Source organism: Leiobunum rupestre, chromosome 5 (assembly GCF_980474605.1).
Source record: "Leiobunum rupestre chromosome 5, qqLeiRupe1.1.hap1, whole genome shotgun sequence".
Lineage (NCBI taxonomy): Eukaryota > Metazoa > Arthropoda > Arachnida > Opiliones > Sclerosomatidae > Leiobunum > Leiobunum rupestre.
Window position 1 is genome coordinate 11,852,330 of NC_143388.1, and position 27,012 is coordinate 11,879,341.

At 36.1% G+C, this 27,012-nt stretch overlaps 1 protein-coding gene across 1 annotated transcript in view; it reads left to right on the forward strand.

The window, feature by feature from the left end:
* The first annotated feature begins 23,907 nt into the window (after positions 1–23,907).
* Positions 23,908–27,012, forward strand: part of Ddr (discoidin domain-containing receptor 2) — a 221,474-nt gene continuing 218,369 nt past the window's right edge. The window contains exons 1-2 of the mRNA XM_090174440.1: positions 23,908–23,953; positions 24,062–24,153. The gene's annotated coding sequence lies outside the window, so the exon portion shown is untranslated. The remainder of the gene's footprint in view (positions 23,954–24,061; positions 24,154–27,012) is intronic.

Sequence of the window (27,012 nt, forward strand, 5' to 3'; positions counted from 1 at the left end):
TTCGCAAATCGCACATACGGGGTTAGGGGCGCTGGCGGCAGCCCTAAGATGGCGGCGAAAATTCAAACCTTAGAGGTCGGGGATGGTTAACTTTTATTCAATAGATAAAATTCTCAAAATTATTCGTAAAATGTTTTGATCAAGTAATTTATATTTCTGTATTATCCGATTAATGTTTTGATAAATTTGTAAAATTAATCGGGAAAACGACGTTTTTTCGATAAAAAGCTCAAATTTTACGAATAATACATGTTTTTTAATCATTTTCCGAAATATTAACCGGTAAATTTCTTTGTTTACATTTTTTTCACGAAAAAAATCAATTTAAACATGGATAATGATTAACCGTCCCCGACCTCTATAAAACCCAAACACCTGGCGTTATTTTTCGTTTGAACTTTTTGGGCCAAAAGCAATTTTTTCAAGACAAAAAAGGTATGTGTTAGTATATTGAACGTCTTGTTAATCTTTTGATACGGAAATAAGGCCATATTTGGAAAAGCTTGGCCGTTCCCCTTTAACGCGTTCTTTAAATTAATTCATTAAGGCTTCTTTGTAACATTTGTTTGCTATCATGGCGAAATTATTTTTACTTTTAAATTATAGCTTGATTACGCGGTTCACAGTTACTGGACTTTGGCACCAAAGACCCGAATGAATAGTCCTATATTTGCATTTTAAGCGTCGAAGACTAAGTCATTTTCTAGGCTGCTTTATCTTATAGCCTCCAATTTAGAGAGATGACGTTTCAAAAGACACTTTCAATATTGCGTTGTTTATATATTGGTTTGATAAAGGCAAAACTCCTTGTACTGTAGAGTTCGACGAACTTCATTCCTGATGTAGATGTGACTTTTTATCCTTTTGAAATTCTATTTATAATTGGCATGAAATTCTTAAAGGGAAATAAGCGTTTATTTAAATTCTGTGCTACGGTAAGGTCGGGTCAAATCAAAGGAAACCAAAATTAACTTCAAAAGATGATTGAGATATTTGAAATACGCCATTGAAATATTCCTCTTAACATTTTAGTAGTTCCGATTCGTCTCGGAATTATAAGAGTGCTCGGTAGATGGCGCTGAATGGTTGCGTGGGCGGGTGCGTTCATTTTCTCTTCATTATCCGAATATTAAGGGAGAGAGAGAACTCTAGTGGCTCTCTCTAACGGTAGAGTGGCGAAATTTGAAATGGAATGTGGCTATTTTAGTAAGACGGTGAAAATTAATTTACATGTAAATGAAACTCGAGTGCGAGTAGAGGAGTCAGTCAGGGGATCCTATTCAAATTGCGCTCGCTGAGATGGAAAAAATTGCGAAGAAATGGTTCGGAATCCGATGCGGGGTTGGGTCTTCGCATTCCGGACCTTTTTCTTGAAATAGCATTCTTTAAACGCTATACAGAGCACCTTCGTTTTTAATTTTGGCTTTTCTTTTAGCCTTTAAGTTGTACGGTTACATTTGGATTTGTTAAATTTGGATCCGGGCGACGTCACGTGACAGTTCGTCTAAAGCTTTCGGTCATCCTTTCAAACCATTAGCTTAAGTGTCTTCACGTTTAGGCGAAGCTATTATTGTCTTTGATGAAAGAACGTCGGACTATTTTTCCATTTGATAGAGAATGACTCATTAAAGGGTTAATTAAGCTCATTAAAAATTAATTAAAATAATGAAAGTTTCGGAAAAAGCGACCGAAAGTATCTTGATAATAATTAAAGGGAGCGTGAAACCATTCTGCTATTTTGCCGTGGCAATATTTGCGAAATCTAATGGAAAGGAAATTTTTCTATGAAAAGGGTCGTAATAATTATTGTTTCTCGAGATACGCAGTTTTGCAGTGATTTAATATAATAAAAGTTTTCGACTGAGTGGATTGTAATTCTTTACGAATTTAACATATACTGTACTTTTGAAAAAGTGGGCTTTATTTTTTGTGGGTAGTTTATCTTTGTGGACCGCTGAGCTATTGATTTACCTTTACATATATTAACTAAAAAATAGTTATAATCAGTAAATTATTGATTAAAGAAAAAACAGGAAGGCTATTCTGTAAAAATCAAACATCTCGATCTGTCAAAAATGGCGGATATCGAAATATCAAACTATCAATTGTGTAAGTTCAATTTTAAGTAGTGGCAGTATATTATGCTATATCCGGTATTTTAGTCAAATCATAAACTAAATGTCTAAGTGAACTTAAAATACCTGTTTATTTTTGGTGCCCAAGACTTAAATTGTTATGTCTAAGAATTTCATTAAAATAACTTACGGCTGCATTATAGACAGCTACGATTTTGAATTTGGCCAATGCTATCGATAGTTTGACATTTCGATAGCAGCCTCTTCTGCACACGCGCACTGTCATTTTTGACGGATTATGATTTTTGGTAATTTTTGATATTTACAGAATATAGCCTGCCAGTTTACCGAAATATATATAATGAAAAACGTTTAAAAAATAAAAAGTTATTTAAATCATATTTTAATTACGAACTCGAAATATATAACGAATTAGTTTTTTTAATGAAATGCTTAGTGCGAAGTAACAATTTATTTCAGTAAATAAGGATTGAGTTTGCAAGTTATCTCCCCACTGATTATATTGGATTTTCCCCCGAGTTCTTCGGTTTCATTTTTCTATAAAAACTTGTAGATGTAGGGAACTATTAGCTCTCTTGGCATGAAGGGCTAGCCACCACTTTTCTACTCAATTTAACTCGGCAACCTGGGATAAAGGCATTAAAGATATCCATATGACTTGGGTCTAGGGTGGAGCTTTGGATATTAACCTAGCTGATTATTATTATTAATATTATTAGGGTATTGTAGTTAGAGCACGATGTAAGAAATTACATTTTTAAGTGTACGTAGAAATTAGAACTCTTCGAAAAAAATGTGGAGTGTAGATTGTAGAGAGTAAATCTAAGACAAGTTTATATTACACGGTAATGAGAGATGGATTAACTTAGAGCTCTGCGTAACAGATAAATTAACTGACAAAATTACGATTAATCGTAAATATTTTGGTTAACTGTTTATTTATTGATATTATCCATGGATAAACAACGATTTAACACGCAAAAAAAAATTGTATTTTCGGATAATTGTAGGTTATGGATAAAAATAAAATAAGTGGTTAATTTTTAATCAAACGCCGAGCTCTAGATTAACCTGTCTAATATTAACCGCCCACGTTTCTAAATAAATCAATAAATTACTAAAATAAATATATTTTAATTACCAAATCTAAATTGGAAGATGGGCTGAACTAACTTGTGAGTAACTTATCAATATTGCAAAAAAGGAGGTATCCAAATATTTACAACACGTTATGATAAAAATCTATTTAACAGTTAAACTCTTAATTCCTAGTCAAACCCTCCGTTTAATTAGGTTTAGGGTGATAAATTAATAAGTCAGTCCCCGCGCCAGATTATTAATTGATTAGTCGCCTTAGCCGCTACGGATCACTTTCGTCAAATTGAATATACACTTTCCCCGGGCAGAGAGCATCATCTTAACTCGACGTAAAAAACCTCGCGAACATCGGATCTTGTTAACTTTGAACGTTGACAAGAAAAAAAACTTGACTTAAAAGAAAGCGAGTGGGTTGCTGCTGTTGGGAGCTTCCTTCAAAAACACGAGCTCTGCCAATCTCGTTATCGATTTCACGCTCGTTTTTTAAACCCTGCAAGATCATAAAGCCTTTTCCGTCAAAGCTCAACGAAGACCATCCCCGCTTTTTTTGCATAAGCCTTTGCCAGCCAATTAGTGTTGAAGCTTCCCCCCCTGCTCGCTAAGCTTCTACTATTTTCGCTCGCTTCTACGTTACTCAATTAATAAAGACCCTGGGGTTTCTCGCAGCGCCGTTCGACTTACGACAGAGGCGCCACCGCTTTTCGAACGGACGATTCCGGAATTACGTTACCATGGGAACTCCCGTTTCCTTTACCATCCGCTATCGACTTGTAGCGCTTTTTCCACCCACGTGATTTTAAAAAGGGATTTGTTTAAAATTCGACTTCTTTATTAGTTGATTTAAATTTTTCGCATTCGAAAATTTAGTTTGTTTGGGGGGTTCTTTGCTTTTGTTAAAAATAAGCTTTAGTTTTGGATAAAAGTTAACGAACGCTTTGATACCGTTACTTTTTGGGTCCCTAGAGAAATCTCCAAAAAGAGCTTATACGCTGGCGGTTCTATTTATAGAAGTTACCTGTCAATATCCATTTGGAAATTGCAACTTTTATACAAAAATAAGAGCTAGATTTGGGGCGATGGGTCAAATGTGTAAAGGTTCCCGAGTCAGTGGAATAGTTTAATTCCATAGGATGAATTTCAATCAAATTATACAGCCAAAAATCGATCACCTACTATCAAAAAGGGTACCAGTTTTTGGATTAATTAACTGCGAATTAGTTGGACAAGTTAGGTGTACCAACTAATTGACCTTTAAAAGTTATATAGTCTGAACGCTCCTTTATTCGTCAATCAATTTATTTTAACTGTATATTATAAAATCTAAAAAATTAGAAATCACGTATTTGTTAACAATTTGAAAACCATCTCTGAATAGATCGATTACGAATGTCAGTGTATGAAAATTTATTTCTTGTGAATACTTACTTTAAATACAACATAAGGTCGTCAGTTCCCTTAAAGGGAATATAACCTTCAATTTTTAAAATTTTCCTGTACTATGGCGCCCAAAATTTTTAAAGCCAAAGGCAAGCGTATCCAGAGCTGCAAACGTTGGTGTTCCACACCAAATACATGAAGTTATATTCCCTTTAAGTTTGGAGAAGTTGGAAACAAGACAACGGAATAGACGCTTTTATGACGTAGGGGAAGTGTGCCTTCACAAAATAAGGCAAATTTAATTTGTATCCACTGACTTTCGGGATCAAGGTGAAAGCTTTTAAAGTAAATAATTTGGGAGGTCTTCTTTTGATAATAAATCTTTCAGTCAATTTTCATTTTAAATATTTGAAAATGTTCTATTTGAGGCGTTGCAATACGTACTATAATTATGGTACAAATATCATAATTTTGTATAACATTATAAATGGTACTATTATTTTGAGAGCGTACTATATAGTACCAAAATGTACCATATTTCCAACCAATTGTACTATAATGGTACTATTTTTATATTCACATTATTTCTACTACTAAAATAATAAGAATTTCTTATTAACTATACATAATATGGTCGCCTGAAAGCAAAAATCACGTAACTTTATACTAATTAAAAGTATAGTTAAAGTTACTTAGTTTTTGCTTTCAGGCAAAGAAATATTAAGCCCAAGTCAAGATTTCCCAGATCACTCGATACTCGATACCATAGAAACTGGAATTTCAAATTGGCACGCGCTGAAAAATTTCAAAAATAGTTCTAGTTAGTTATTCCGATTTCTATGGTCGATACCAGGAATCCATACCTCTACTTGGAATGCTTATCGCGGCAGATTTTCATGTAGCTGACGGTTTTTTTGACGTCACTATGTTAACTTATCAAACAACAACGTGAAAGGGGAGCGCGCGCAAGGGAGATTTTTTCTCTCGTAGGCGGGGTTAAAGCCGTCAGAGTGATCTTACCATATGCGATACGCCAGGATAATAATAATAATAATCAGCTAGGCTAATACCCAAGGCACCACCTTAGGCCTAAGCCATCAAGCGACTTTTAAAGCCTTTAATTGAGGTGGCCGGGTTACAATGCGTAGGAGGGTGGTGGCAAGCCCTGCAAGCCAACAGCTCCCTACACTAACTATTGCCGTCAACCTCAACAAGTTTTTATGGAACGGGAAACCGAAGAGCTCGGGGGAAACCCCCTTAAACCAGTGGGGCGAAAACTTGCGAACTCAACGCAGAAGGAGTTGTTCCGAGTTTGCACCCAGTGCCACAAGCTGGGATCGAACCCGCCTCCTCTTGTTGCGAGGCGAAAGTGCTAACCACTCCGCCAAGCATTCGAAGCAGAGGTATGGATTCCTGTCGACACTGACTACATACACTCCACACAAAGAAACGACACACGAGAAAAGAAATCTGCATGTGTTGCAACAAACACTTTAAATTAAAAGTAATTAATACTATATTATATTGTTGTACTATAATTTTTTACCCTTTGTACAATAAATCGCTCAGAAAAATTTGGCAACGCTGTCTATTAGGCAAAAACTTAAATTTTCAGCGTCTTATTCGTGGCAGTCGCTGGTTGATGTCCCTAAACGTTGGTGGCAACGCCTCCTCTGGTAGGAAGGGTTCCGCGGATGATGATGACTGAGCGAGCAGTGGGGAGAGATGGTGTTAGATTCTTTCCCAACAATTCGTAAATCGAAACTCCGCCGGATGTGGAGACACGTGTTCGTTGTGTGGATGGAATAAATATCGCGCCTCCCCCTTACAACCGTAACCGCGAAACCTCACAGCGAAAGCGAGGCGCTAATCCCGGCTCTTCGCTTTACAATAACAATTAAAAGTAATCCCGTATTCCACGCGCTTCCCGCTCGAGTTGCTAGTTCGGGTGTCCATGACGCCATAAGCGCGAAGACTTTAACCGTTTCCCTGTACGCGCTTAGGAAATCGCTATCTTTAAGTCTCTACGCTCGCGATGTGCCGGCAATTGCGAACTTCGCAGTTGCTCTTGCCATTAATAGGGGGCGCGTTTTCCCGCAATTTCCCCAGGAAACGAACCCGACCAGAAATGGCGCCTTTATTGGAATAAATGCCGCTACAAACTGTGATGAAACAAGATGGCTTAAGCCCGTTCTATTCAAGTTATTCACTTTGCCCTCTTAGATTCGACAGATCAACGAACTGCAATTGTTTAATAACTATTGGTAAGGAAAACAGAGTCATGTGGTGTACAATCAAGACTACTTTAAACATCAGTAACGTTTTAACAATACGCATTGTTCTAGTACAATTCGACAACAGGTTTTCACAAGTAGGATTTTTTAATGAGTATAACTCTTTACCCTTTAATATTAGAGTTAAGTCGCTTTTCAGTAGCTGGTTAAATTTTAATTTAACTATTCTGAAATTAAAATGTAATTCCTTTAATATGATTGTTTATCTGAAATCTAAAATGTAATTCCTTAAATATGATTGTTCTAAAATTTAAAATGTAATTCCTTAAATTTCATTATTTATCTAAAATTTAAACGCAGTAATAATTTGATTGTTTAACTTAATTGTTTTTTAAATTAATCTTATTATTGCACAACATACATGGTCCAATAAGTGTATACACTTTGTATTTCCTGTACAATAAACTTCTATTATGTCGATTAGTAAAAACTATCACCGAACTGATTAGCAGAACTACCTTTAGGAGTTTGATTGTTAATTTTCATCAAAAAAATAATTTTTTCACGGTGTTTGGCGTATTCAATCAGTAAAAGATCTTTTGGTACAAGTCGAATTAATTCGTCAACCAATTGTTTGTGTCAATGGAAGACCAGTAACTAAAGTTGGTTGTTTAAAATCGTCTTTAAAGTATAAAATATTTGCAATACCATAGCTTATATTCTTAAAATGAGACGGTTGAAACCAACTTTGTATCTCTAATGCTTCTCCAGATAAATTTTGAATGACTTTAAAGACGTCGTTCAAGGTCATGGAAATTTCCGTTGTCAAGTGACCCCCTGCACGTTATGCGTGTCTTGAAAATTTCAAATTCCTAACTGAAACACATTTTGCGTTATTGACCATGTATCGTTTTTTAGTAAACACCCTGTATTGCTCTTGATAATTTCTTTAAATATAAATGTAGTTAATTAGTTTTTCCCCTCGGATACAGTTTCAATTTCATTAGTAGCAATTTAGATAGTTTCCAGCCGATTAAATTCGGGGTGTGGCTGAAAATGGTTCCGAAAATTAGGCGCTAGGCCGGGCTCAATTAGGGCTCCTAGCGTATGCAAATGGCTCTCGCGGAAGAGGGGATTGCCAGGAAAACTACTTTTAAAGGAGGGGGCAAAAGTAAACTTTATACGTGAGTAGGGGAGGGGGGAGGGCACTCACCGAATTTTTAAGTTCTACCCCATTCTTTTTAATTTCGTTTTACGCGAAAACAGTAGAGCTTTTTCTGCATTTCGGAAAAGGTCCAGTTGCAAAGAAATCGTTCGTCTTTTTTTCGCGTTAATTGGAAACGGAATTTTTTCAATTTGTGGTTTTACGTTAGCTACTTGGATGGGGTTGCAACTTGCACGTAGGTTTTGACTGATTTACAATTACGTAATCTAAAATAAAATCGAATGAATGAGGGCTTGTTTTGAAACCATGGAAGTTCTCTTTCCAAAAATGTCATTGTCGAAACCAATTTCCCAGCCTAAGTGTACTCTAAACTGACCTTTTTCTCTCCCCAAAATCTAGAAATTTGGCGCGAATTTTTCTCCTTCATAGGTAGCACGAGCAAATCGAAGCTGTAGTTTTATTCGTCAAGTAGAAGGAACTGAATTGGAGGGATTCTGTTTTCAAACACGAGATTTTTAATCATAATTTTTAGGCTTATTATCGAAATAAAAATATTTTTTACGCCCGCGCGACACGACATTTTATGCGTGAGGAACCTTCGGTTTCATATCATATTTCTACTACGAAGCCTTATGTATGCCTATTTCAATTACTACTGCGTAGGATTTTTTCCTGGGTGTTAGATCAACCTGTTTTTAATCCTAGATGTAAAGAAATGTATTACAGACCATTAGCCAATGATACGCTTCACATTTTCTGACGTCACGGGTGCCGAAAATAATTTTAGAAGTCTGGAAATTCGCCGAAAAACTCGATTTCTACCATTTTGACTTCTTTTTATAATAATTTTTGGACCGCTTAACCTATTTTTATGAAATTTTTTTGTACTTGCTATAAAATGTTTGTTCTTTCTAATGAATCATTAATTATCTATAGCTAAAATTTCGTGCCACCAACACTTAAATTAAAATCTGTAAAGCTGATTTACTGATTTTCGAGAAAAAAAAAACATTTTGGGATTTCCATGCCTTTCTAACAATGTTTCGGTGATTTGCAGTGATTAGTAATTGTTATATGTACTATATTGATATGTTAAATCAAAGTTATTAGTATTTTTATGTTTCTAATAACTTGAACGACGATAAGTAAGACACTCTTATTCTTTTAATATTAATTTTCTTAATGAAATGATTTTCGACACTGGCACTCTGGCCAAAATATCCGAATGTGACCTGCAACTAAACTGAATTTTATATTATCACCCTTGATCATATTTAGACAATATGGGTCTCTGTGCTGAGCTAAATTTGATTGCGCAATAAATTTTGATAATTTGTTATTCTAATTGTTATTATTATTATTTTAATATATCAAATACTGAATATTTAATAGGTGGTTTCTTTTCTCTTGTTCCGGGATTTCGGAGTAGGATAAGAAGAGTAAGGCTTAAGCCTGGTTTTCACTGGGCTAAAAAACCGCGGAATTGGCTTTCCGCGCCGTTTGCGGAAAAATATTTTCCGCACAATTTTATGGAAAGCTCGCGATATTCCTTGAACAAGCGCGGAATGGAAGTTCTATTTTTCCGAATTTTTAAAACGCAACGCAATGTGCTAACCAATAAGTGAAGATCATGCGTTGACGTCACTAGCTCACTACTCTCGGTTTGATTCAATTTGTTAGGCCTAAAAAGCGACGCGTTTAGTTTATAAACATTGTTATTGTAATTTAGTCAGTTTGTCACGATGACTTCTAATCAAAAAAGAATGAATGGTAGTCAACAGGAGTTATTCATAGAAGAGGTTCGCGCTTCTCCTTTTTTATATGACAAAGCAAATAGATGTTTTAAAAACAATGAAATGAAAGAAAATCGGTGGACTGCTATTGGAGCTATCTATGGCGTCCATTTTAATTCGGTGAGTCAGTAAAGATACAATTTTCAGCGCATGCGCTATCGAAACCACCAAATTACAAACCGCTTGAAAAAATCCCCAGTGAAAACCAGGTGCGGAAAATCCGCCGGAAATATATTTGCGTAAAACAATTTTCGCCGTTTTTTAGCCCAGTGAAAACCAGGCTTAAGACGTTATTTTACTCCGATTCTGTGGCGGTGAATAGTTTGAGTTGGAGTAAAAACAACAAGAATGGTTGACTGTGACCTTTTTAGCATATAAATTCTGGCTAGCAGACGACCAAATCCGATTTACTCCTTTACACCACCTTTTCAGAAGGAGTAAAAAGAGTAGCCCTAATACTCCGGAACAAGCGAATAGTTTATGGGGCGGAGTAATTCTCATCCCCGGAACAGGTGAATTAAACGTTTTAGGGTAAAAAGAGTAAACTTTTAGTCCGAGAAAAGACGAAAAGAAAACACCTAATGACGTTTCTTAGTTCAATTATTTTAAAGTTAGGAGTAAATTTGGCTCGAATAGATTAAAGGTTTTACCAATGACAGGGAATACTTGATTGCTTGAATCTTGTTTACCTGTTCTTCAACACGACGGTATATTTAAGGAAACAGAGTTATATTTGCCCAGAGTTCTTAGAAAACACGGTTTATTCTCGAAAAGCGAGCAGTTGAGTTAAGGATGGAAAATAGCCTTCGCGGAATCCGAAACGGGATACGATGCCTTCCGAAACGACAGTAGCCCCTCGAATTCCTTGACCAGTCATGCCCTTAAAACAGAAGGTCTCTTTACCACGCTAATTTCTCGTCCCCGACCCTGCCCAACTCATCCAATCCTTCCTGTATTTCCGAGTGTAACCTCGCACCTACATCAAACAGGAAACCGCAATCCTTCCGCTCAAGCGGCGCTTTCGAGCGTAACATCAAGTAAGCGTCAGTCGCTTACCCTGTTGACGCTCATTCCACTACCACGTTCGCTTCCTTCGCTCCTCAAAAGCCGCCGCGAAAGCAGTTAACCCTCCCAATAGGGGACAAACCAGATTAGGTTCAGTGTACAAATTCAAAGTAGATTTTAGTGAATAGCTCTACTCAGCCGACGCGATCGCCTTCCCGAGTGAAACAGACGCGCTTGTCCTTCAAATAGTAATCGAGAAGCTACGCTCGGCGCCCTATTCCTCAATGTCAACAAAGACGGTGAAGTCCCGCGAGTCACGTGACACCTTTCCGCGGTGTCTGGCCTTTTCCCGACCCGGGTCTGTTCCGAATCCGCAGCTTCCTTTAAGAGATCGTTTTTCTTCGCCCAAGTAGCGTCCACCCGTTCTTGGTCTTCTCGCCCTCAACGACCAGGGACAGAGAGACGGGTGAGACGAGGAGAGGGTGGGCTGGAACGACTGTCCTCCGTGGGCTTAATGAGGCGCACGTGAGGCAATTAGCGTGGACAGTAGAGCGTCTAAAACTAGGACCGATTTTGTCAAGGGCCAAAAATGGACTCGCGTGCCGCTATCAATAGCTTTTTCTTCCACGCTCACGTCGAAGAGAGAAACTTGGGAAGAATTTTTGGTCTCGCTCCATTCTCGGTGGGTCCCTCCAGCAGCTGCTCGGATTCCCGGAGCTTATTATAATCGAGGACGACGCGTAAAAGGGATTTTACGTCCGTGCCATCGTAGTTTTTGGGTTTCTCGGGTTCTACACTTTGTAGTAATCTGTCGTTGGTTGATCGATTAGGACCAAGATCTCTGGCCATCGCGTTTATCATCCCCCCCCCTTTAAAAACCTCGCAGTTTCGAAGAAAACTCCAAATTGTAGATGTTGTTTTGAAATGATATCCTGCTTTTTATTTTGTTTGTAATCATTAATAAGTTTAGTTTGGGTTCGTATTTTTAAAAATTGCTTTCGTGTAATTGTTATTCCTTAACAAACCCTTTAACAACAAGCAATGACGCTGCAAAAGCTGCAGTTTGTTCAATTATGAAAGCTTGAAAATATTTGCTAATGACGTACTAAAGATATACGAGCGCTCATTAATTTTCTCGTTATAATAAATGTTTGGATAGCTCGATTCTACGAATTTGAGCGTACAAATAAAGTCCCCAAAAAGCAAAATTTCAACCGCAAAAGTTTCAGAACTGTCTGAATATAATAAGAGTAATCTAATATATAAAGATTAATGTTTGTTTGTATATATGTATATATATATATATATATATATATATATATATCTCATGGTACCCTGACTGCCCTGACGGTCGGCAAAACAACTTTAATTAACTGAATAAATTTAATAATTAGGTTATACAAATTGGCATATTTCCCCGGGAAATACCAGGTACCCCAGCTTTGATCTTAGCCAAAAGACCGAGTTTCTTAGTTATTAGACATGCACAAAGCAAAAGCTTAAATTTTGCAATTTTTTAAAAGCCTTCTTCTATAGACACTAGGCCGTATAATAAAAGGGAAATTATTATGTATAGTCAACGTATAATTGGTTAATATTGTCATTAACCAGTTGGTTATATTGGGTGGAGACAGCTATTGCAGCGTTCTATTTTCGTTTTGAATGTGTCGGAGTTTCTTCACTGGCGCTTTTTCCTTGGTTATACAAAAAGGCATGGTTCCCCGGGAAATACTGGGAACCCCAGCTAGTATATATATATATATATATATATATATATATATATATATATATATATATATATATATATATATTTATGTATATATATGTATATATGATTATATTTTATAGTCATATTTAATTAAAATTGTAAAATATTATTCACCACCTTAAGTAATAATAATAATCAGCTAGGCTAATACCCAAGGCACCACCTTAGGCCTGAGTCATCAAGCGACTTTTTGAAGCCTTTAATTCAGGTAGCCGGGTTACAATGCGTAGGAGGGTGGTGGCAAGCCCTGCATGCCACGCAATCCAACAGCTCCCTACCCTAACTATTACCGTTAACCTCAACAAGTTAACCGTTCAGACTATGTAATTTTATTGGCGTCAAATTAGTTAATCACATCCTGTGTACCAAATAATTCGTCACCCTACGATATTCACACTTGTCCACCAAACAATGTGTTTATATTTGTTTTTTTTTGTGGGTTGGAATAACATTTGTTCACACGAGGACTAACGATTTGGTTTCTTCCAATGGGATTATTCGTATTTTTTATTACCTTCGGTCGTAATGTTTTCTGTATGAAATGTAGTAAATAGATTTTACCTGTAAAATTTATTTATGTCTGCTATTTCGATATTAGTAGTAAGTGAAATGTTTCAAAGTTTCAGCCTTAGTGACGTTACGGAATAGCTTAATTTCATTGGTTGAAATTCAAATAGTTGTGTATCTCAAACCAGTTCGGCAGCTTAACTAATTGACCTATAAAATTTGTATAGTCGGAACGGTAATTGTTATTTTGGTAGTCTTAAAAACCATTTTGTGCTATTTTTGCCAAAAGTATTTCTATTATACATCGGAAATCCAGAATTAATCAAGAAACATAATACAGGAAAATGTTTTATAACACAATATACCTTTGGGGCAGTTAGTAAAAACGATTCAAGGAATTTAATATAAGTCGAAATAAAAAATGCAATATTTAAACGTTTTAAAAATGCAATATATTGAAGGTAATGCAGCGTGTTTTAAAAATTATAGTTTTTCCGTGTACTTCTGTTAAAATTTCATTTCGGAAATAGCATTGTTCCTTCGTTACAAGCTTCTTGATTTCTACCGTTTTCTGTTTTTATACGCCATCCAACTCACTCTGTTTAGGCGGTAGATGCCGTTATGTTCGTTATTGGTCTACTCGGGGATAAAGGAAAGGAATTTCAAAAATAGAGCTTATGCCGGTGCACAGCTCCCTCTACCTTTGGTTTGACCATTCCTTTGCAAGAACTCAGTTGCATGGAAAATATACGGAGGTATTTTCGGTGGCATTTTTAAAATGGTACGGTGTGCTCATATTCCCCGCATTCCACAAATATCGTAGACAGGCAAAGCGGGCTTTCGTTTCCATAGAGTACAAGGCGTACTGTGTAACTACTAAGTAATCAATGACTAGCGTAGTAAATTTCTCAAGAGTTTTGCTCGAAAACAGAAATTCTCAAGCCTACAATCAGCATCCTTATATTGATATTCCTCACGCGGTACAAATGTGTTCAATAAGTTCATTATTTTTATCTAAAATTCATATACTTTTAATTTAACTTGTATTCAATAGATTGATAAATTTTCCCAATTCTTCGTTATATTTCTGGTAAGAGTCAGTCTTACGTTACCCGCAAATGGCTGCCATGGTAAATAATAGATACGTAATTAAATCTTATCTTTGCAATAATTGCAACAGATTCCAAATCGAAAACCACAAATTATACGATATAGCGTTTTTATGAGTATGACGAAACGACCATTGACTTTTGATGAAATTCTGACTACAACGGCATTCAAAAAAGTGGCTAAAATAATAACTCTCTGTTCATTCTATATTTACTCTGGTTATGCCGTTTCAATTGAGTAGACAAAAACAAGTTAATCGAAATATCATTGAAAAAGGTTCATTATTTCACATCGTTTGTACGCAATTTTGTATCTCTGTGTGAATTATATTAGCTTTAGCACTTTTTATAAAATCCTCGCAACTCAAATATTTACGCTAACCCATCTAAGAAATATTACAAAGAAATAAGGAAAAAGCTATATAAACAAAATGGAAATATCTCTTTCACGTGGATTAAAAAGGGCAAACAATTTTGGCTCCTCGCCCTTAAGCCAAAAAATATTTCCGAAGGTTCACATTTTTCTACCCCATAAAAATGCTTCCAATATCGATATCAGTACTATTAAGCTTACACTACAAGAATTCCAGATGGCCAACTTAAACTATAGGCGTTCTTGGCAAATCTGTAACGTAGTAGTCGTGCCTAAAGTGAGCTTCTTTTTGGGCGTTATGCAGATGTCATGATCGTCAGCTTAAAATGTTCAGAGCTTCCCATATTTTGGGGTATAATCGTCCCTGTGAGAGTATTTTCCGGAGTAACCTGCCGGGCTACAGGCAGTAAGTGATCGCCCAAAATGTCGGCTAAATCTTTACGACCCTCCTTCGCTGGGTAGGAATCTTTTAGATGTCTTTATCTTCCCCCGCCTCTTAGCTTTAAGGGAAGTTTACTTGACGGACAGCTTCAAGCGCCCCGAAGCGCCTGCGAGCGGATTAAAGACAGCTGTTCGTCTTAGGCACCCTTCCCTCGTTTAATATATAGGTTACAAGTCTGATGTCTCGACTGCGCATTTGTAGATTATTTCGTTAATTCTTCACGTGCTGAGAATATTTCTTTTGTTATCAAGAGAGCGTTGACTTCATTCGCTAAAATTTATTTCTTACTTTCAACCGCTCGTTTGGGCATTATTACGGTAAACAAATTATTAAAATACTTCTGTCTTTTTCTCGCATAATTTTTAAAATTTCATTAGTCCATTCGCGTTCCCTCGAAATAATTTTCATTCTTTCAGTCTGGAGAAAAGTAAAACAAATACGGAAACTAAACTTGGCGCGAATATTTTCTCGTAATCGTCGAGACAGCCAGACAAAAGTGATATTTCTTCAAACATATTTTCGAAAATTAGAAGTGACTCGATTTTTGTTAGCGTCTGCGTTGTTTTGAGTTACGTTTCAGCGTCTGTCGACGTCGTATTAGCCGCTTTATTTATTTCTCAGGCGCACTCGTTACAAATTAAGGCTAGCTGTTGACGCTAATTAAGTAATGCATATTTTAGAGTCTGGTGCTGGAAAGAGACAAAATAAGAAATTCTTGGAATAAGTCGATACTAAGTAATGTTATTGGTCTTTTAATATTTAAATTGGGTAGGAGCTAAATCGAAAAATTGTCTGCTAACAGGCACTGCGACTTTATTTTTAACTTAATTGGGGCGTTTTCAAGTCCTTTTTCCAAGTTACTAGTAAAATTCAAAGTAGAGTTTTTAATTTTCCGGAAAAATAAAATGCGAACATGTTTCACAAATCGGAAAAATAAAAAATTGAAACAAAAATTACTTTTTAAGGGTTTTTAACGTTTTTATCTTTTTCTCGATATAAAATGTCTAATAACAGTAAACATACTAAAAAACATTAATAGTGTTACTTGTTAATCAGTTTAAACTAGTCTAGAGGTTTAGTTTTACTTTTAGATTCGTAAAAATGAGTCGAAAATGCCGCTTTATTTAAATTTGCAAGCAATATATTAGACTAATCATGGAATGAAAACTTTTTTTATTTTTTTCGGAAAAATACGGAAAATATTCCGGAAAAAAGGCCTCGGTCATTTTCCCCGGAAAATTTCGGACTTACAACACTAATTCAAAGTGTCAATAATGCTATTTAACTAGCATTATACACTTAAATATAAATCAAGAAATAATTCGATTTGCTACAAGGATTCTTCTAACACGTGCCTGTAGGAAAATCATACAATCCACACTATGACCACTCACTAATTGGCTACCATTACTAGTTAATTCTACAATAAATTGATTACTCCGTACAGTTACATTTATAATGTACCAACGACAAAATAGGTTTGGTCCCTTAAACAACATAGTGGCTCATATATAGTTCTTCCAAAGAGCGCGAGGCTGTTTTCGCCATCATAGCAGAGACTCCTGTTTCCCTCACCTTCATCTTCTTCCGCTTGTGTCTTTCTTCGTCCCTGTCGACGGAGAAAGCGGAAACCGTACAAATGAAGCTGGGAATACATTAGAAAGTGGAACGGAAGAGATAAATAAGTCAGGGCAGACGCCACGCACTCTCTTTCTTGATCTTCCGCGGGAAGAATATACCAAGTTTCGCGAGTCGGAAACGCCATTAATAATACTCTTTATTTACTTCGTTTCTCGATTTGTTTATCTTTAATAAGCTTCGAACTTTGCTTACAGACGTAAATGTTACGCGAAAGTTGCATTTCAACAATACATCCTCTATTATTAATCCCGCTTCAAGCACTGAGGATATGTTCGGATGTTCTGATTTTTAGCTTTTTGTTTCCGCAAAGACTTAAAAGTTTATACCCAAAGTTTATTTCTTGAGGCTACGGAACTGTAGAAAGTTCGAATAATATAATCGGAAGACAGTTTTCAAATGTAATCCTTCGCACTTTGGCGCTTACCGTTTTCCGCAAACCCAAGTACCTAATAAAAATGAACAAATGAAGGTGAATATTACGAACCTGTTTGTTCAAATTTACCTGGAAGGCTATTCTGTAAAAATCTAAAATAACAAAAAATGGCAATGCGCATGTGGAGAAGGGGCGGATACCGAAAGATCAAACTTTCGATTGTGTAAGTTCAATTTTCAGTAGTGGCAGTATGTTACGCAATATCCAGTGTTTTAGCCAAATCATAAATTAATTTTGGGTGCCCAAGACTTGAATTGGCACCATAGACCGTATTTCGAAGCATTTCATTAAAATCACTTACGTCAGCATTACAGACGGTCACGATTTTGAATTTGACCAAAACTATCGATTGGCTACTAGGCCACACATTGAAGCTATCTGGCGCTCTTTTAACTCATCGTAGAAAAAAAGGGGAAAAAACAGGCATAATTATCAACTCATACCCTACAACTCCTTTACATTTTTGCATAACCTTTTGAGACACCTTGTATACGTGGTGATTTTTATAACAAAGTTTAATATTGAGTTTTGAATAATTGATCTTGAGTCTATTGTCGGAAAAATATTTACCTTCTGTAGATGACAGTTGACTCTTAAATTTTAAACAGTACTCGGCCATAATTTGGTATTACGGGGTGAGAGGTCAGTTGCGCAGACGCGTTTGATTGTCTATTTCGTCCGTCCTCTTCAGCAGCCTACATCCTAATTCCATTCGATTCGATCAGTGAAGCCAGGGTCAATTTCATTGAAGGGATAGCGCCGCGGCGTAGGAGGGGGGGGGGTCCTCGTCTCATCTCTCTTCGCTCTGGCTCGCCTAATCCAATAACTCCGTGATTTTCGGGGTCTTACGCTTGTACGATCGTCGTATAAAACACGCCGTAAGAGAGGTCAGCTACGGAGTCGTGTAAAACTCCTAGGTCAAGCGCGGGGAGGCTTCTTTCACGGCCATTGCACGGTCACTAGCTTGACCTGTCATATCCAGTTGATGAATGAGATGAGCGGGGTTGAGGGATACGTATAGCCCTCTGACTTATATCCAGGTGAATTCGAACTCGGGTTCATTATAACGCAGATTTCCGTCAAAGCCCCGCGTTTCGGAGCTGGAAATTATTTCTCCTAGCCTCGGGGTCTTATTGGTATTAAGCTCGCGGGAAAGAATGGAACGTCCGGGCCATGACTGGACAGCGCTGTCGTGATTGGAGGACCGAGCGGGAAATCTCCGAAGAATTATACGGATTAGGAGAAAAAACGGGAGCTTCCAGATTCGTTCTCCTTCGTAATGCGTATTTGACAAATGATTGTTCCACTTCAAACTAATGGACGGAGCTACTAAATTGGATTACTTAGGAGGATTCCTGCTTTTTTTCCTTTCGTTGTTTGTTGGAGATTTATCTCGCGTATTCGACAAAGCGCGCTCGTTCTACTATCGGTGATTAAAGAGGCCTAATGATAATGCGAAGTTAATAGGCTGTTTATTATTTGGTCTATCGTTGAGCCCAATAGCTCACGCCGTTCCGATAAAAGGATTTTGGGCTACTGATCCGCGGTATCTCGCATCTGTTGCTTACACTATAGCGCGGTTGGCCAAAGCGAATCTTCGTATGAATATAGGGAAAACGTCCACAACGTGTTGGTCACACAAACGCTTTTGTTGGATATGTTCTTGAAGAACGATTGTTTTTATGATCGAGGCTTAGCTTCAAATATGAAATCAATAAATTTTGGTACACATAATTTTTATCAAACAAACCTAAATGAAAATAATAATATTTTCCACCTTTGTTAATGTAAATTAACGTATTTGGTGTTCGTAGAAAGATTTTATTAAGATTAACGATAAAATATACTCGCCGGTCAATGCTTGAAATATCGGTAACTCTTCGTGTAGCGTTTTGAGCTCGAGTCGAAAATTGCACTCGCCTATAAGTTTGTACCAAATGTTGTACTGTTTCAAAAATGTTACAACGAAACTTCATAATATATTTTATCGATATTTAAAAATTCTATGAGAAAATAAATAGACTTTGGAAAATCAACTAACCAAGATTGAATAACTTCATTTCAAAACATTTTCAATTACCGATAAGGTGCTAAAAATGTTCCACACCAAAAATTGGTTTCACTCTAACTGGGAACATTCTGAAAGAACATTCGTTTAATAGATACCGCCAACACTCGGGCATCTGCGACCCTCGCAAATTTGCATAAAATAACTGGCAACATTCCCCTATTTGTTAGAATTCAGCTCTTTGAAGGATGTACCTCCCCTTTTAACACGACTTTGTCCATTTTTTATCCTTTCACGTAACCCCTTATGGCTAAACGATGACGAATTTTAATAAAATTCTACACAGCAAAGAGGCCCACTCATTTCTGTTAAACCATTTCGTCCAAAATTGAGCCTAAAAGTGTACTAGGTAAACGAATTTCTCGGCAACGCGGGACCGAAGAGGCGCCCCCGGTGCATACATTTCTGGAGAATATAAAATTAGGCCAATTGAATGGATATAGATCGTTCGTTCTCTCTCAGTACGTCTGCGGTGAAGAATTAGAAGACTTTGTAGTGTTGGCTCAATGAGTCATGGTGGCCGGGTTCCGGAATTACGAGCCAAAGCTCCCCCGGCTTTGAGGTTCTTCAAGTACCGGCATGGTACCAGCTGGTAAGCGGACACCCACTTAATACCCGGAGGCGTAAAAACCAGACGCGCTGTACAGATTCTTTACCGGCGAATCCGGGGGAATTGAATTCGAATAGGCCTTAGTCGATACACTTTTTTAACAACTTGGTCCAATCGGACTTTCCCGTTAGCCTTGGCTGAGGAGTCAAGGGTGGGTTCAATTTGATCTTAGATTGAGGAAATTTCTAGTGTTTCTGACGGATAATGATATTTCCAGATTAGTTTTATACATTTGTTCTTGCACAAATATTGAACAATTAATTGTAATCATTGTGTCTCTAGTGCATTCTTTATTCTTGATGTGCTTAAATGGGTTCAAATGGCAATCTTATAATACAAAAATAACAAACTTTAAATAAGGCAATTTTTATCATAATTTTTAGGAAATGGCAGTCTTGACCTTCAAAATGTTTATCATATACTACAAAAATTACTACTTTACAAATAGCGATTTTGATTTGAAAATAGTAATCCCAGTCTTCAGTAATTCCTGGTTAACCAAATAGGTTGATCTTTAGTAAATGGCAGTCTTGACCTTAAGAATATTTATCTTAAAATACAAAAATTATTATTTAACACAGGGTGATTTTGATTTTGAAAATATTGATCTCAATCTTTCCTAAATCGCGGTGAATACTATAATACAAAAATAACTACTATAAACAGGGCTTTTTTGACCTTGAAAATAGTAATTTAAATCTGTAGTCAATGATTATCTTGACCTTAAAAATGTTAATATCGAATACAAAAATAATACCAAAAATAACTATAAACCAATCAATTATGACCTTAAAAATGGTTATAATTTAATTTCTAAATCGCTGCCAATCACAGAAACATTGTAAAAGATCATTTCCAATCACAGAAAAATTGTAAAAGATCATTTCTAATCACAGAAACATTGCCAAAGATCATTTCCAATCACAGAAACGTTGTACAAGATCATTTCCAATCACAGTACCATTGTAAATTATTATTTCCGATCATACAAATATTTTAAAAGATAATTTCCAATCACAGAAACTTTTTAAAGATAATTTCCAATCACAGTAACATTGTAAAAGATCATATCTAATCACAGAAACATTGCCAAAGAGCATTTCCAATCACAGAAAAGTTGTAAAATATCATTTTTAATCACATAAACATTGTAAAAGATCATTTCCGATCACAGAAACATTGCCAAAGATCATTTCCAATCCCAGTAACATTGTAAATTATTATTTCCGATCATATAAACATTGTAAAAATTCATTTCCAATCAAAGAAATATTGTAAAAGATCATATCCAATCACAGAAACATTGTAAAAAATCATTTCCAGTCACAGAAACCTTGCTAAAAATCATTTCCAATCACAGAAAAATGGTAAAAGATCATTTTTAATCACATAAACATTGTAAAATATCATTTTCGATCACAGAAAAATGGTAAAAGTTCATTTTTAATCACATAAACATTGTAAAAAATCATTCTCGATCACAGAAACATTGTAAAAGATCATTTCCAATCATAGATACATGGTTAAAGACCATTTCCAATCATAGAAACATTGTAAAAGATCGTTTCCAAACACAGAAACATTGTTAAATATCATTTTCGATCACAGAAACATTGTAAAAGATCATTTCCAATCACAGATACATGGTTAAAGACCATTTCCAATCATAGAAACATTGTAAAAGATCGTTTCCAAACACAGAAACATTGTTAAATATCATTTTCGCTCACAGAAACATTGTAAAAGATCATTTCCAATCACAGATACATGGTTAAAGACCATTTCCAATCATAGAAACATTGTAAAAGATCGTTTCCAAACACAGAAACATTGTTAAATATCATTTTCGATCACATAAACATTGTTAAATATCATTTTCGATCACATAAACATTGTTAAAGATCCTTTCCAATCACAGAAACATTGTGAAAAAAGACAGCACCAAAATATTGTGAAAAATCAATGGAGATCACGGAACATTTTAAATTAAAAAACGGGTGTACACAAACTTTATCATGCAGTGACCAGCCCCTCGGTTATCCCTACAAATTATCCCTACTCGTAGTCAAATGAAACCCCCGTATGGTGAACAAATAGCGTTCTCAACTTATCAAATTTCGTCCTTAAGTAAAAGGAGCAATTCGTAAGTCGTTCCATACTTCTTTAAATTCGACTTTGATGCGGCGCAACGATTTCCAAGCTCGTAATCCGATTTACACAGTTCGCGTGTATACAGCCAGAAGAAGTCAGTCTCCGCTAGAACGACAAAATGCAGTTCATCTTTTGGCCATGTTAAAATAATAAAAACGCACTCTCTTTAATTGGATTTCCCCCCTTTTTACGGGTGTTTTTCTCGGCTCCCAGACTGCTATTAAAGGATCGTCGGCGGAATATGGAGGTCAAATGGCAAAAAGGTCATCGGGAAATGGGAAGTCGCTTTAGCGGGGACCCACCCACTTCCCTCTCCGCGTGTACCGTACGCCTCTTCCGGTTTTTGACGTCTCGAGAGCCCCAGTAGTATCGTTCTTGCCTCGCCAACGCTGATTGCCTAATGCAATTTGCCAATATCCGAGTTATTTTTCCTATTCCTAAGAGTTTCTAAGAAATATATTCATATGGCCAAGCGCTACATTTTCTCCGAGTATTCCAACGTCTTGTCCGCCAATATAAAGAGTGAGCGGCTCTTCCCCAGAGCGGGAATATGCTAGATTAACTCGTGATTAAATTAGATCCCGCTCTCCGAGAGTTAGAAGGGTTATACGCGTGATTGACACCAGGGGTCACGATCGCTTCCGTGTAAACACTGGGAGACCTTATTACTACCGCCTTCTACCTGTTGGAGAGTTTAATACTAGAGCTGCCCGGTTTACCCGCCTCTATATTAAAGGGGAGATCCCGTTGTAGCTCATTCGAGACTTCAAAAAAAATATCAGGCTGAGGAGGTACAAAAAAAATGAAGAGATTGTCAGCTAATTTTGGGCTCGGGTTAAAATAAGCTCTTTCTATGCTGTCAATCTTTGCAATTTTTTTTGGTAGCGCCGTATGTTGAGGTTTCGTTGAAGGTTATTCATTCGCACCTTCGTGGATGACCGTATTGTAAACGTAAGTATATATTTGTTAATTAAATCCGTGATAGTCTAAAATAATTAACTGGAATTGTACGGTAAAAAACGGTTGCTTACAAAATTTACTAGAATTTAAATACTATCCTATTTCGTTAATATTGAAATATTTGATATTTAAATATAAATTATTTGATATTTAGATATGAAATATTTGATATTTAAATATAAAATATTTGATAATTAGATATGAAATATTTGATATTTAAATATAAACACTTGATATTTAGATATGAAATATTTGATATTTAAATACGAAATATTTGATTGTTTTAATATTAAATATTTGATATTTAAATACGAAATATTTGATTGTTTTAATATTAAATATTAGACATTTAAATATTAAATTTATAAAAAGCCACAGTAATAAAAAGTTTTATTAAATTCCATGAGTTCCTTCTTTTAAATATTTTATTATAAATTTATCTACCATGGTATTAATAGGTTTTAAAGTTTTAGTTTTAAATATTAAATACTTGATATTTAAATATCACATATTTGATATTTAAATATTTTATATTATATTAAATTTCTACGGTTAAAGACTTTAATTACTAATCTTCGCAGAACGTATTGTCATACGATAAACCGGTTTTCGATATCACAAATGTTTTAGTTCCAAAAATTTACGGAATAAGCTATTCGTTTAAACTATTGAAATTATTATTATTACTATTATTTTTCTGATTTTTTTAATTATTTCCTAAAAAAATTAATTTTTTAGTTCGAAATAGAAAAGAAAAGGTTATTCACCTAGCATAAATTTAGTGTAGAAAAGAGCATTCCTTTAAAATAGTAATCGAAAAGATATTTTCCCTGGAAATGAATCTTTCCCAAAAGTGAAATTTTTTGGTGGCCGTTTGCGCACGGATCGTATGAAAGAAGATTCTTAGGATAGGCGAGTGCCATTGCGGAAACTGTTTATATTACGGCAGGCAGTTTTTTATGGCGTCTGATAAGAGAACACCATTCTCTATATTGCAGCGTGGCTAACTCGAAAAATACTTTTTTTCGCTCTTTGGTGGCTGTTGCTTTAACTGGGCGAAAGGTTGACACTTTTTCGATGATGGATTGGCCGTTTGGCTCGGAGCTGATAACACTAGTCATTTGTAATCACTATACTTGTTACACCGTGGTACTTGCTGGGATATGTATTTTCTCACTCTTTATTAGATAAGCGTTTGCTATATGACGTGTTTTCTTGTTTTTCTTTGCAGAGTTGCCCTACGAGAGTGCACAAACAAACTGGTCGTTTCAGTTTCAGAGTTGCGTCTTGAACAGACAACTTCTTATTTGCGGGAATCGAACGGTTAGTACCAGTTGTTTATATTTACTTTGCAATCGCTGTGTTTGTTGTTTTTGTAATTTACTTTAGTAAATGGCGATTTTAACCAACAAAATGATTATCTCGACCTTCGAAATGATTTTAAAAATATACTAAAATCTAATAAAAAATTTCTATATAAATAAGAAGATTTTTATCTTGAATATACTGATCATGATCTTCGAAATATTGATATCAACCTCGAAAATAGACAACATGACCTTCAAAATGGTGATCTTGACCTTCAAAATGTGTATCTCCAAAGTATATTAATATCGTCTACTAAAATTTTCAAGGCGATTTCGTCCTTGAAAATGGTGATCACGACCTTCAAAATTCGTAGGCTGTTTTTGCGGTCTATTTTCGTTGCCACGGAAACGAGTCTATGTTGGCCAAGACGGTAAGACGCTCATATAGTGATCACGTTATTATTTATCAAAAAGGATCTCGTACTTGTTTTGCCTCGTGTAGAATAATGTTATGACCGATGTTTTAAGCACGAACAAGCACATCATGAGGATATTTTAAATTAGAAATTTAGACACCCGTGATATTGGGTATATCACCAAAGTTTATTCATATAATTACTAATAATTATCAAAACAATATTTGAAAAATATTTTAAACGCAACCTACTATGTTTTGGTTGAAGATTTTTTAATTTCAAGTACGGATTTAAATTAATTGAAATCAATTGTCATTTCTGTGTGTTCTGTTTAACTGTATATACCCATTCTACACTAACTAAAACTTTAATTTGAGTTATTGAAATGAGAAAACTAAATATATATTTATTTCAAATTGGTTTCTTAAAACCAACGTCTGTTACCACGATTTATCCATTATGGTAAATTATGCTGCGATGACATTGGATCAAAACACCAAGTTTTCTTTTAAAGAAACAACTTGGCTTGAACCAGCCAAATTAAAAGAAACCACCTATGGACTGCATTGCAAATAGTGATAAAATATGCGAATAAGTAGAAAAGTCCATAATGAAAAAAAAGGATAATAAAGCTAAACCCTAAACAAATTTGAAGAAATTTAAAAACTTGCTCGTACCAATAGGTCTTCGAGCAGGCATAAAGACGCGAATCTCGGACCAAATAGATTAATTAATAGGTCTCAATTGGAAAATAGTTTTGCTTTACGCTTAACATTTCCAGATATTTTTGGCTAGGATAAGTGTCGAGTATGTTAGATCCATAAATTAAGTACTGGAAATTGTCATATACGTTGCGGTATTGAATAGGAAGTTCTAGATATGCTAAGTTGGCTAGAAGGGCGTTAGTTTCCACGCGGCAACTCGTCTTCATTTGCGAAAGAGCTATGCTGATTTCCCATAATGAAAATTACTCTCGGATCATAATGCATTCACCGTCACCAGTTGATTTGCATCACGTGATTTCGACCTTCCCCCAAGGGCAACATTCCTGGCACGCGCCAGTTGCTTAGGTTCCCCGCTCGTGGTACCAGCCAGTCGAACGCTCTTCGCGGACTTCATTCTTTGGCGAAGATTTTGCTAGGACTTCCCACTTTAATGAAAGATTCCGGGCGGCATGCGGCATGAATTCGCATTCTGATCTTTCATATTGTAATCTATGAAGTTGGGGAGTACCAAGGAGAGGTTTATCTTACAGGGGATGAAGAGCCTCTTCCAAGAACCGAATGCAGACATGTCGGAGACCAACTCCGAATATTATAGGGCTTCTTGAATTTCTATTACTAGCGTTCCCTTCCCTTCAGTTTTGCTCATTTTCATTCCTCCCGCGATAATGTCTGGCGTGCTCGGTTCGAGCCACCTCCGGTTGCTTCAATCCCCTTCTCGTTACCTATTCTGTTTTAAGGACTTAAGATCTCACCGAAATAATTTCATTTATTAGGACTTGTTCGAACTGAAATCTACGTTTCTACATTTGAATATATCGCTTTAGATTTGCTCGAGTAGGACCTTAAGTAATCCGACTACCTGCAGTTTAAAGGCGTTCAAAAGTTGCTCGATGGCTTGGGTGTCTTGGGTATTATCCTAACTTATTATTATTTTTATTATTTACATAAGTGTATAATAATGTTACATAAGTGTGACACTTCCTATTCTTCAAATTCAAAAGTTTTACTGAGAGCTATTCACAAGACAGACTGCATGACGGGCTTCGTCACCGTTTTGCGTCCGCTTGCTGACGCGTCACGCGTAGCCTTTGACAGCGCCTCGCTAGGGAAGATTTTCTTCTTGTGATGACGTCACTGAGATACTATCAAACTTATAGAACAAACTTATAGACTTATTTATTATTATAATCACCGATCTGATTTTCAGAGCTATAGCGCAATCTAGGTTTTGTTCTTAGCACAGAGCCCTCTAGTGTCTATATATGGCTAAGGCGAAATATACTACTAGCAATTACGATAACACGTTACTCAGTTGTAACTTGGCGAGAATTGAAACAATATTAAGTGTCATATTTATGGTTATTATGTTAAAATAATGTTACCAAGAATATATTCGCGTTACTAGATAATGGGTAGCCGTAACTATAACCTCAGTTTTCATGATTCAAGGAAGATATTTTCCGCCTACTCGAAGAGATAGCCTGTGGTAGTACCAGAAGACAGTAGTGGCACTAAGGTTTTTTCACAGGTGGGCTAATTATTTTGTGGCCCCTAAGAATTTTGTGGCCCTTAGCGGGAACCTTGGATTGACCATATTTCGCAAAAGTGGTGAAATCGAATAAACCCAAAATTTTCCAGGAAGCGAGAAGAGCAATTTCGTTTATTGTTGCGGCTCTCGTCGCGTTTTCTGACCTGGAGGGGACACGTGCATGCCTGGGAAATTTCCCTAAATTC